Raw genomic sequence first — 12591 nt, forward strand, 5'->3', positions numbered from 1 at the left:
CTCTTTTATAATGTACTAGAGGCAACAAGTCTGTACTCACCATATATTATACATATATAACACTGTCTAAACCTGAAATTCCAGAAATTAGTAGCAAATATATACCTCTTGTAAGGTAGGTTAATTTAATCTAAATTAACTTCAATATCTCTGAAAGAAGTTTCCGAAAGCTCTGGTTACTCGGATTCCTGGCTGCTCCACTCTTAACTGTCTCATATGCAATGCATTGAAGGAAATCACAAGCATACAAACAAATAGGGCCCAAAGCCAAGTCAAACTGGCTTAAACAAGAAAGATTATTATTTGGCTAATATAAACTGAATTCTAGAAGTATATTAGCTTCAATGTATATTTGTGTCAGCAACTCGATGTCAACTTTTTGTTTTGCATTTTCTGGCATTAGTATTATTCTAAGGTTTGTTCTCTTTTACAAAATACCTGCAAATCGCTTCTATATCTTCGTTCAATCAGTGTCATAAAGGAGCAAAAAAAGTGACTTCTATATTCCTCCAAAAATACAATATGAATAGAAATACAATCCAATTAAAAAAATATTTCCAGAGACTTCTACAAATGTCTTCTCTTTTTTCCTCAGAATTAATTGAATCATGGCTCACATTTTTAGCCATGGGAAAATACTTTGCCCAATAAATCAGGCTTTTATCACTGTTTTGTCTGGAAATCTTTCCCTAAAATACTTCAGTACTTCCGTACTTTTCTAAAGAAGGAGAATGGATGTTGGTCTATGTAACTGTTATCATTTAGCCAATTTACAATAAATAAGAATTCATTAAAATCATAGCCATACTAGCACACATTTCAGAATTTTCTTTTTTATTCAAAACTCCTATTCAACCATTTTTCTCTCATATCCAAGAAATTCATATATTTACTTTTGCCTAGCCATTTAGTCAATGCGTGTCAAACTCTGTTCTAGCTTTTACATATGGTAAAACAGCTTTTACAAATTGTATTTATTCACAATTTAAATTGTCTACTTGCTTTGCAAAAATAGACAATACTGTGTCTATTTCTTCTAACCATAGATTGCAAAATAGTTTTTTAGAAAAAAAGAACAAATTCAGGGCTTCTCAACTCTATAAATTCCACTACTTATTCACATAACACTGATCTTGCAGGTTTTTTTGGTGTCATTTTGTGAAATACATTTTATGTTTACAAATTTGCCGTTACCAATTCAGTGCAATCTTTATAAGTTCATATTTTTTCTCCTTGGAAAATTCACTACCTGGGTTTTTTTAGTGAAGGCTTGCTAATAGTAGTCTATCACTTTTGTTTGCATGCAATGTCTATTTTGCTATTACTCTTGAAGGTTAGCAGAAGCAAATAAATAGTAGTGGGTTGACATTTTTTTTGCCTCAGAAATTTGAAGATAATCTTCCACTGTCTTCCTTTTTCTATGGGTCCTGTTGAGGTCTCTTACTACTTAATTTCAGGTAACCTGTTTCTTGTTTCTGGTTTTTGATAATTCCACTTAGTCTGGGGTGACCAAATATGGTATTTCCATGTGGGTATTTAGTAATTTTTGTTCTTTTAGATATCAGAGAAAATTTTCAGTCATTATTTCTTCAAAATCACATATTTTCAGGGTGACTGGTATTTTCCAGCTTTCTTACATGCCCAGTATCATATCTGATGTAACATTTCTCCTACATTTTAAAAAGTTTCGATGAAGTACACTATAAATAAGAATTTTAGACCGGGTGCAGTGGCTCATGTCTGTTATCCTAGCAATTTGAGAGGTGAAAGTGGGAGGATTCTTTGAGCTCCAAAGTTCAATACCAGCCTGGGCAACATAGGGAGACTCTGGCTCTATAAAATAAAAAAAAAATTAATAATAATTTTAAAATTAGACATGATACATTAGAAAAAACAAATTTTAAGACTAAAATTACTTTTAATTGGAAGAGCCACAATTACTTTTGCACTAACCTAATGATTTGTTAGTCTTCAAGTTTGTTTTTTCTAGATTCTACCAATGTCTAATGTAGTAATTTGTGAGAGACTTAAACTGTGAACACATCTCTCACATACTTCAGAAATTAAATCTGAAAGAATACTGCAGCTAAACTCTGTCTTTGTCAGACCCATTACGATGTGAAGAAACTAGTATCTCCCTTTCAGAACAAGTATGTAGGGGGCTATTTGATAAAAATAAATTCACTTGGACAGAGCAGGCACAGTCAGTCCTTCACCCCTTCTGATCTTAGGGTGTGATGAAATAAATGATCCATGTTGCTGTCTCTGCTGGCCGCTTGGTGAAACAACCAGTTTTGTCATGCACATTGACTAAGTCTTGGGGTATGAAAAGCGACTACGGAAAGTCATTCTGAGCACCTGCAAACTTAATCCCATCTGGAAGCCACCAAAGCTAATGGCTTGCTCCCTCCAGAATAATAGGCTGAGCTCTCCTTTGTACCATTTGAGCCACAAGAAGTGTCTGCTAGTTGGGCTAATTTGACAAAAATATAAGAAAATTGAGAGTGAACAATACTGTAGTAAAACTCAGAGCAAGCTATCAGATTAGCCTATATAGAAAGTGGGTATATCATTCATTCTAACCTGGCTACAGTGTGGTACACAGACCAGCAACATGGACATCACCTGAGAACTTGATGGAAATGATCGCTCCCAGCTGATGCCTGTGCTCCTGCTCTTCAAAGTTAATTTGAGTAGCAGAAATTTAGTGCACAGTATAAATAAAACACTTTTAAACAAATACATTTTATTCCATTCATTGCTAGCACTTTTCTTTTGCAATAAATACATTCAACAACAATAAGCTTAAATAAATAAAGTACAGTTTAATAAAAACTCAAGTACTTCATATTTATTTTACAAGAAAGTTGATTCTAAACTGCTAACTTTCACAACACATCTGGTAACTTTTATTATTTACCCAGACAAGTATAGTAATTACTATAGAGGACACAAGTGTGATAAGAAATCTTCAATATCTACTTCAAAAGTTTCTTATTCTTTAAGGAAGATAGTGCTTCTATCCAGATAATTGAGACAGGGAACTTTAAAAGGTACATTTACATATTACTCTGTGAAGCATGACTGCATTTACATCAGAAGGGGTTCCTCTAAATAATATTCCATAATGAAGTTGGTTCCCATGCATGCTGTGACAGAGTTTTTGAATTTTCTTTTAAATCATTGTTTATATGCCTTTCTATACTGATTATTCTGTTCTTTGTTGCATCTGATATACATTTAGATTATGTCTTTGACATTTGAGTTGCTTTGCAAACATTTAAAAATCAGACAGTCCCAGTGAAGATTCCTCATTTCAGTCTTTCTCATCATCTTGCTGTCCTCTACCGATGATACTGTGGAGGTTTGTGATAAAACACTACTAAATATTAAATCCTATTGCTTACTAGGCCTTACTTGTAATACATCTTATGTTTGTGTTACTCAGTTTGCATTGCTATTAAGAAATATCTGAGCCTGGGTAATGTATAAAGAAAAGAGGTTTATTTTGGCATATAGTTCTGCAGGTTGTACAGGAAGCAAGCTGTCAGCCTCTGCTTCCGGTGAGGCCTCAGGAAGCTTACAATCAAGGCAGAAGGCAAAAAGAGCAGACAGTGCCACATGGTAAGAGAAGGAGTTGAGGGGAGAGGTCCCAACCTCTTTTAAATAGCCAGATCCCATATGAACCCACAGCAAGGTCTCACTCATTAATGTGGGGAGGACACCTAGTTATTTATGGGGGATACACCCCCATGACCCACGCACCTCCCACAAGCCCCCACCTCCAACATTAGGGATTAAATTTCATCAGGAGATTTTGAAGGGACAAGTATCTACACAGTGTCATTCCCTCTCTGTCCCCCAATGTCTCATGTCCTCTTCTCACATTGCAAAATTCAATCATCTTTCCAATTGACCTCCAAAGGCTTAACTTGCTCCAGGCCCCCAAAAAAAGTCTCAAGTCCAAAATCTCATCTGGACATGAGTTTGTTCCACCTATGAGCCTGTGAGATAAAAAAAAAAAAAAAAAAACTATTTACTCCCAAGATACAATAGTGATACAGCATTGGATATGCATTACCATTCCACAAGGGAGAAATCAGCCAAAAGAAAGGGGCGACAGTTCCCATGAAAGTCTGAAACCCAGCTGGGGAGTCATTATGCTTTAAAGTTCCAAAATAATGTCTTTTGACTCCATGTCCTGCTTCCACAGGCACACTGGTGCAAGGAGTGGCCTCCCAAAGCCTTCCTCAGCTCCTCCCCTGTGTCTTTCCAGGGTGCAGCCTCTGTGACTGCTTTCATGAGTTGGAGTTGAGTGTCTGCAGCTTTGCTAAGATCAGAGTGCAAGCTGCCAGTGGCTCTACTATTTGGGGATCCGAAGGGTGGTGGTTCCAGTATCACAGCTCTTCTAGGCAGTGCTGTGGTAGGTACTCCATGGGAGGGACCAATCTCATATTTCCCCTTGGCACTGCCGTAGTATAATGTTTCTGCAGGGGTTTCTGTTAGGCTTCTGCTTGAATACCCAGGCTTTTTCATACATCCTCTGAAATCTAGTTAGAAGCTGCCAAGCCTCTTTCATGCTTGCATTCTGAGCACCTGCAGGCTTAATGCCACCTGGAAGCTACCAAAGCTGATGGCTTACACCCTCCAGAAGAGTGGGATGAGCTGTACTTGAAGCCATTTGATCAACAGCAGGAATTGGAGCAGTAGGGATGACTCATCGTTCTGCAAGCTGTACAGAAAGCATGGCACCCACATCTGTTTCTGGTGAGTCTTCAGAAAGCTTACAGTCTTAGCAAAAGGCAAAGGGAGTGCAGGCAGTGTCACATGGTGAGAGAGAGATCAAGGTGGAGTGAGGTTCCAGACTCTTTAAACAATCAGATCTCACGTGAACTCAGAGAAAGAACTTACTCACTACCACGGGGAGGGCACTAAGCCATTCATGAGGGATCCTCCCCCATTACCCAAACCCTTCTACCAAGTCGTACCTCCAATATTGGGGATCACATTTCAACATAAGATTTGGAGGAGACAAACATCCAAACTATACTAATGTTTATTGAATGTAATTCTGCAATAATTATTATCGAATTATACATTCATTAGAATTATTGTTTATGTTCCTTGAGCTCTATCATATTGTTTGCTTCTTCTGAAATTGCATTCTCTTAAGTATAGAACTTAGAACATGATAACATTGAGTAAATATTCAATGAATAAACTGATAGATGAGCAGATGAGTGAACAAATGGGTAAATACAATGCTTGGACGCCAAATGCTACATTTAATTGGTCTGCCATGATTACTGAATGAAATAATGAAAATCCAAATAATGTTTGATTGACAACTTTTTTCTTATTGTTATGATCTAACCTAGGGCAGTTCAAACACTCCATATGAGATATGCATTTTTTATTTCTAAATCTGTTCCATAAGTTTTTGTATGTTTGATTTTTATTTGTGTATCTTTCCAAAATAAGAGAAAATAGTTTATAATCAAAGCTTGTTTACAATGGTTTAAATCTTTTTCTTATTTGTTTATATTGTATGAATATTATCGAGTAAATAAATACATTTATCCATTTAATTGCTAATTCAGATATTCAAAATTATTCATTATAATTATAAAGTACTTATTTCTCATAGTAAATTTATATTTCATTTGTGACAAAGTAGAATAAAATAATTTCTAATAATGATATATGTTCTCAATAATCTAAAATATTGTTTTCTGAGAGAATGAAAAGGTAATAATTTAGGGTGGCCAGAGAAAAAATCTTCTGGAATTAGATGACATTTAAGCCAGATGAGAGTAAAAACAAATACAATCACATATGAGGGGGAAGAGGGGCAAAATAGAGACAATAGGAAGTGTAAAATTCTGAAGCGCAAATTTCCAGAAACAGGAAAAATAATCGTTTGGAATATTTCAAGAATAGAGCAATGCTCACTAAGATTTTTATACAGAGAATGGACAACAGGAGAAATACTAGAAGCTGGGAGAACGGTTAGGGGGCTATTGTAATTGTCCAATGAAAAGAAAGCTGTGGCTGCCTATGAATAATGGCTGAGTTAATGGTGATAATTAATGAGATTTAGTGTATATTTCAATAATATGAAAACAGGACCAGATGAGACATTGCATGTGCAAAGAGACATATATTAGGTATCAAATACTACAAAAATTTTCAATATGGGCCATTGATGCAGATGAAGTACAGGTCATAGAGTATACTCCTCCATTTCTTCTTTATATTTTTCTTCTCTTTCTTCCCTGTCTCCTCTTTCTATTCTATTTTTCTCTTAATAGGTAGGAACTAGTAAACTGCAAGCAAAATTGTTGGTTTCTGGACTGATGCATTATGTAAATAACAAATATTTGGATCCAGCTTCCCAATTGCGGGTTGGCCTATGATAAATGCAGTTCATTTTGTTTTCAATGTCTGAAATGGACGTAGGTAAGTTGGTACATTTGTTCTAAAGAATAAAATACTTTATGCTGACTTGTAAATATTTCCTCAGAGAAGTATTATTTTGGAGCAAGAGGCAAATATAGAGTGAGCAACAATGAAATTACTTTCAATAATGCAAAAAGCTCAATCTACAAAAATATTCTTATTTCAACTTCTTTCTTCATAGAGTTCTCAGGTTTTTTTCTTCAAATAATGTATGTTTTCCAAACCAGATCTAACTTCCCAAAATAAGGATTTGATATGGTTTAATGCTCCATTTTGGAGGTGTTATTTAAATAGCATATATTTTTAAGCTTTATATCTAGCAAGCATAATGCTATATTATATAATAAGATATAATCATTAATATAAAATATATGATAATTTATTTCTAAACTCAAAGAATTATGAACTGAAATTTGTGTATTTCTATGGATACTTGTTCATGATATAGAGACAAATACATAAGAGAAAAATACTAGAGAACATTCATTAAATACTTGCTAAGAAAAAATTCTTTCATAAAAATGTCTAATTTTAATATTGATATTTTAAACAATCCAGAAATCAATATCTTTCACACTGACTTATTCTGAATCTTGATAGTGTTGGCCTTGAGACTGATTATATAAAGTTAGATGAGAAAAATCAAAAGGATAAAAAGCTTAAAAGGAGATAGGTTTTATTCTAATCTTATAAGAAACTTTCTGAAGTCTAAATAAGTTACCCAGTCTATTATTTTCCAGATAATTTCCCTATGGCTTTCTTCAAAAAGAATTAAGAATTAAGACAATGTAAATCTAGCATTGATAACTTTATGTTTGAGTAAGTGGGATTGGGTATCTTTGCTTGGTTTTGGAGAATTCTTTTAGATATTCTACACACACAACATTAGTAACAGCCCATAAACAAATAAACAACAAATACATAGAAAAACAATTACAACAAGCTAGTGAAGTAAAGTTAACAAAGCAATCACTGATATTGATCTCAGGATGAAATTACACATTTGCATGTAATCATTTTGTGTATACCCTATTAATAAATCATAATGCCAAATTTAGATTAATCTATCAATACCTCATACTTTCATGAGCTCATTAAAACAACTTAGATTATATTTTTGATATTTTCTATTAAATTCCCTTAATAGTCTCAATGCCGTTTTTTTGTTTTGTTTTGTTATGCAGATGCTCTATTCTTTCTCACATGGTAATCTCTAATTCACATTTTCCTGAGAAAGTGTCCGTTCCTTCCAGATTTTCAAATTTATTAGCACAGAATATGTGACTATTTCTCTCATACTTACTGGAATTGATGCTCTATCCATTTTTATGTTCATCTTCTGATTTCTGATGTTGTGAATGTGACTTTTTTTCTGACATTTATTTTCTTTATTAGATTTATTAGTAGTGGATTGTGTGCCTTAAAAAAAGATCTTTTAGTTCGTGAGGTGTAATTTGATAGTCTACATTGAGCTCTTGTTAGTTACCTTTGTTCAGTTCTTGAATTAATAGTTAATTCCACTATTTTCATTCATTTCTTTCTTTATAAACAAATTCGTGTATCCAAATTTGTCTAATCTACATAATTTTTACTATGTAAAGTATATTGTTATTATTTTTAAATACCTCTAATTACAATTTTGCATTTCTTTCTAAGACAAAATTTTGAACTATCTATTGTACTTTTTCTCTTTCATTTGTTAAATGTGTGCCTGTTCCACTTGCCCGCAGGTCTGTTAAAATATATATTAATGTTTTTTTAAACATTCTGGATTGGTTGGTAGGTCTAGATCCTGAATTATTGTTAAATGCCATATTTGTAAAGAACCGTGAAGGGTTTGAGATTTTACTTTATTTGCAAGATAAAATGTTAGCCTATCAAAATTTCATGGATTTTGTCAAAACACAAGATTCTTGGGTTGGAGGCCAAAGCAGTTTATTACACATCGTAAAACAGGTAGCATGAACCATGTAAGTGTGCCTGCTCCACTTGCCCGCAGGTCTGAAAGGGGTCACGTAGGTGAGCAAGATAGATGTCTGCCTATGCAGTGGTTTATATTATTAGAAGTAAACCCAAACGATATACAGAGGGCAGATATCATATCTGCCCATTTTCTGGAGAAAGATAATCTTATTTTACTGAGGCTGTAAACAAACCTGTCCTTTCCTCTCTAGGGAGACAATGTATCTATTTCCTAATGCTATTGACTCTCCAATCATCAGATAATCTAGAACAATGGCAGAAAGAGTGTCTGATCATAAGACCTGTTAGAAATGAGAGAAATCCATAAATAACTGCCTCCCAACAGTATTTTCTCTGTATTTCAAATATTGCAATAATTATGTATTCATCGTATATATAATCAGTTAGTAATGGTTACGTGTGCTCAAATACACGTTAAAATATCTCACATGTTCCAAAGTAATATATATTAGCATAAACATGTGTATATATTTCAGTGTTTTAGTTCTGTTTTCTACCTACTTAAATTCTCAGAACAAGAGAGGTATGGTGATTCTCTGAATTCCTTATAGGTATTGACATATTGATGTGAATATTTAATATACATTTGCTTTAATCAAAATGTATTATAAAATATATATAAGCAGCAAAGTATAAATAGAAATCATGGCACAGTTGTCAAGAATGTCAGCTATGAAAGCAAACCGCTTAGGGTCAAATTTAGTTTTCAATGTTTCTATCTGTGTATACCTTGGTAAATCATTCAATTTTTCTATATCTTTTCTTCACCTGTTAAGTGAAGGTCATAACAGTTAACTGTAAGGATTAATTTTTATAAAGTCTACAGTAATTGCAACTATAAGTTAAATGTACTTATGTAGACATTCTTAATTTCCCATAATATTTCAGACATTTTCTGTATTCACAGACAATCAATTCTACTCTCTTGATAATGCTTATATCTTGAGGAATGAAAATATTTTTAGATAAATTACAAGAACTCACCATCATATTTTCTGCCTATGTCATAGTAATTTTATTTATCTATAGTTTAGAGAAGCTATGTCTCTGGTTTGGGATAGTATGTTAATGTAGTAAAGTCACTTATCTTTTGAAAAAGGCAAACATAAAGATTAAGAAAGTGTTATGATTTTTAAGTCAATTTGATAAGGAAGAATTCTCTGTAGGCACGCTGAATCAGAAAATGAGGCATGTCTGATATTGTTTGACTGTGTCCCCACCCAAATCTCATCTTGAATTGTAGCTCCCATAATTCCCATGTGTCATGGGAGGGACCTGGTGGGAGGTAATCAAATCATGGGAGTGGGTCTTTCCCATACTGTTCTCATGATAGTGAGTAAGTTTCGCGAGATCTGATGGTTTTATAAAAGGGAGTTCCCCTGGGCATGCTCTCTTGCCTGCCTCCGTGTAAGACAAGCCTTTCTCCTCCTTTACTTTCTGCCATGATTGTGAGGCCTCCCAAGCCATGTGGAACTATGAGTACATTAAACCTCTTTTGCATTGTAAATTACTCAGCCTCAGATTTGTCTTTATTAACAGCATGAGAACAGACTAATACAATTCTATTTCCTTACTCATCATTAATAAATATTTCAGATTTTAACTAATATAATTCTCATACTCAAATTAATTAAAATTTTTATGGTCCAATCTAAAACTTAGTTAAGGGTTGTAAATATTTATCAGTTTTATAAATAGTACTGTTAATTTTAAGTAGAATGTTTTTAAAAATTGGTAGGTTTTGTTTTTAAATTCTTTTTATTCTACATCTTCTGAAATAAGCCACTAAAATTCACCTATTTACACGGATATGAATTTGAAGTAACATATTTTTAAATATTGTTTGCCCAATAAATGCCTTACATAAAAATTCCAGTCAATTGCAAATTGGTTCATTACTGGGAATAGCCAACTCTCCTTAGAATTCTATATCATCTGGTCATTTGAAGGTAATTACAAAACTGCTTTCTGCTATATGAATTGTGGCCTAATTAAAATTGCCTCTGGGCAGCAATGGTTCTGATGCTAGATAAGCAGTATTTTCCCAGATTCCCTCAATACCACTATGTTCTCTTAACTTTGCTGATTTCATGTGTTTCCTGCCAACTCAAATTTTTTCATATTTTAATATGACTCAATGCTGGAATAAAATCTTTCATGGGCAAAAATTCAACAAGCCATCTTTTGACAATGGTAATAAAAGAAAATTTATAAAATTGGTAAAGGCAACTATCAAATAAAAATGTATACATTTTATGAACAGGGGACACAATTATAATAAACACTTGCTATGTTTTGCTCAAGTGTAAATTAATGAGAAATTAAACATGTTAATTTAATGGCTACTCTTTCTAAACTCAATGTAACGTAGATACACATATCTACAGTAGGTTTAAATACATTTTCTAAGGATTGTTATTTTCTAAAGAAATAACACTTTCAACACTTCTATGGTTGGTTTTTAAACAGCGTAAATTGGCACTTACTTAAAACTAGTGTCACAATAAATATGTGGAAAACTGTATATGGAGTTATTAGAAATATGTTCACAGTTTCCCAAGCATATTATGTATAAATCATTAATCCATAAATATATGGGAGTTTTCCATTTTATACAAGAATCCACCTTAAAGAAATCTTTAAGATTTTGTGTTCTGTTTGACAAAGCATACCAAAAAAGAATTGTTTAAATTAACTTGTGTCTTTTTAGGGATTCAATAGTGGTTATTGTGCAATAAAAGTTGTATATTGATAATAATCTATATACAACTGGTTTATGCCACATTCATTTTATGTTTTAGAAATATATGACAGCACCACAAATTTAGTTTTTGTACAGCAAATATATTTTTATTTCATTTTTAATTATAAAATATTCTAATCAATTGAAAAAATATGTGGCTAATGACATAACAAGGAGCCATATCTTTTCCTTTAGTCTTCATAGATTATATATAGTCCTACTTATTTAAAATATATTTAATAAAATGAAATATTGAGATAGTCCTAAGCACCTTTTACCATTTTCTGTCTATCAGGAATACCATCTTTCTGAGTTTTCTCTTCCTTTCTTGTCTAAACAAAAAATAAAATAATTTATGAAAACATATAGAACTGTGCATGAGCACATACATGTGCAGACAGACATACTCATGTGTGTGTGTGTGTGTATATATATGTGTATATATATATATATACATTGGAGGAAAGTCACACATGAAAACAGTGATTATCCCCTGAGAAAGAAAAAGAAAATTAGGTTGTTGAATTCTGGCTTTCCAATAACAACAAACTGCTGCTATTGGTTACTAGTATATTTTGTCACTTGAAATATATTTCTTTTATTCCTGTTATATCCTGCTGCTGATGAAAGTTTTATTGGTGTTGCTTCCATGTTAATGATCTGCTCTTTCTATGATGCTGCCAATATTTATTGTAAGTCATATAGTTTCATCAATATGTTATTTATGTGGATTTAATGTTTTTATATTACAGTGCTCAGGACACAGTGATTAAGCCCGGCTTTCATCTAATATTTCCTAAGGACTTCCTATGGGTCAAGCAGCATTCCAGGTGAAAGGGTACCCTGAAAAAGCAAGACATAATTTTTACTCTTACCAGGTGCATAGGCTAGAAGAAATAATATTGAATAAATCAGTATGTCAAAATCTATACAATCTGAAATGTTTTAAAAATAAATTTGAGCAAATCTAAAAGAATATTTCTTAGAATGTGTATCATTCTAGTCATATCTGTTTTCTGCTACTGGATCCTATTAAATTCATTTTGAAGCTTTTCCTTCTATTATCAAAGTTTTTACTTTATTGTTCATATTTGTTTTTCTGCTTCGTGAAGCCCAATCTGTTTTTCTCAGTTCCCTTCTTTCATTCGTCTGCAAAGCTATCTAATTTTGATCAGGGTGAACTGATACGGGTAAATATTTATTATTCAAATGTGTGTGACTTTTGAGGTAAATATTATCACAACTGCTCCTTAGAAAGTAAAAATGTCTAGAATTCTGTGTATGCATATTATCTTTGAATTCCCATTGCACAGCAATGTGACTGGAAAAACACTCGTTTATGAAGTTAATTAAATGGCAATGTATAAAGATGCATAGCTAGCATCCGTTGTGGCATTGAAAATACT

This window comes from Macaca thibetana, chromosome 17, assembly GCF_024542745.1.
Source record: "Macaca thibetana thibetana isolate TM-01 chromosome 17, ASM2454274v1, whole genome shotgun sequence".
Lineage (NCBI taxonomy): Eukaryota > Metazoa > Chordata > Mammalia > Primates > Cercopithecidae > Macaca > Macaca thibetana.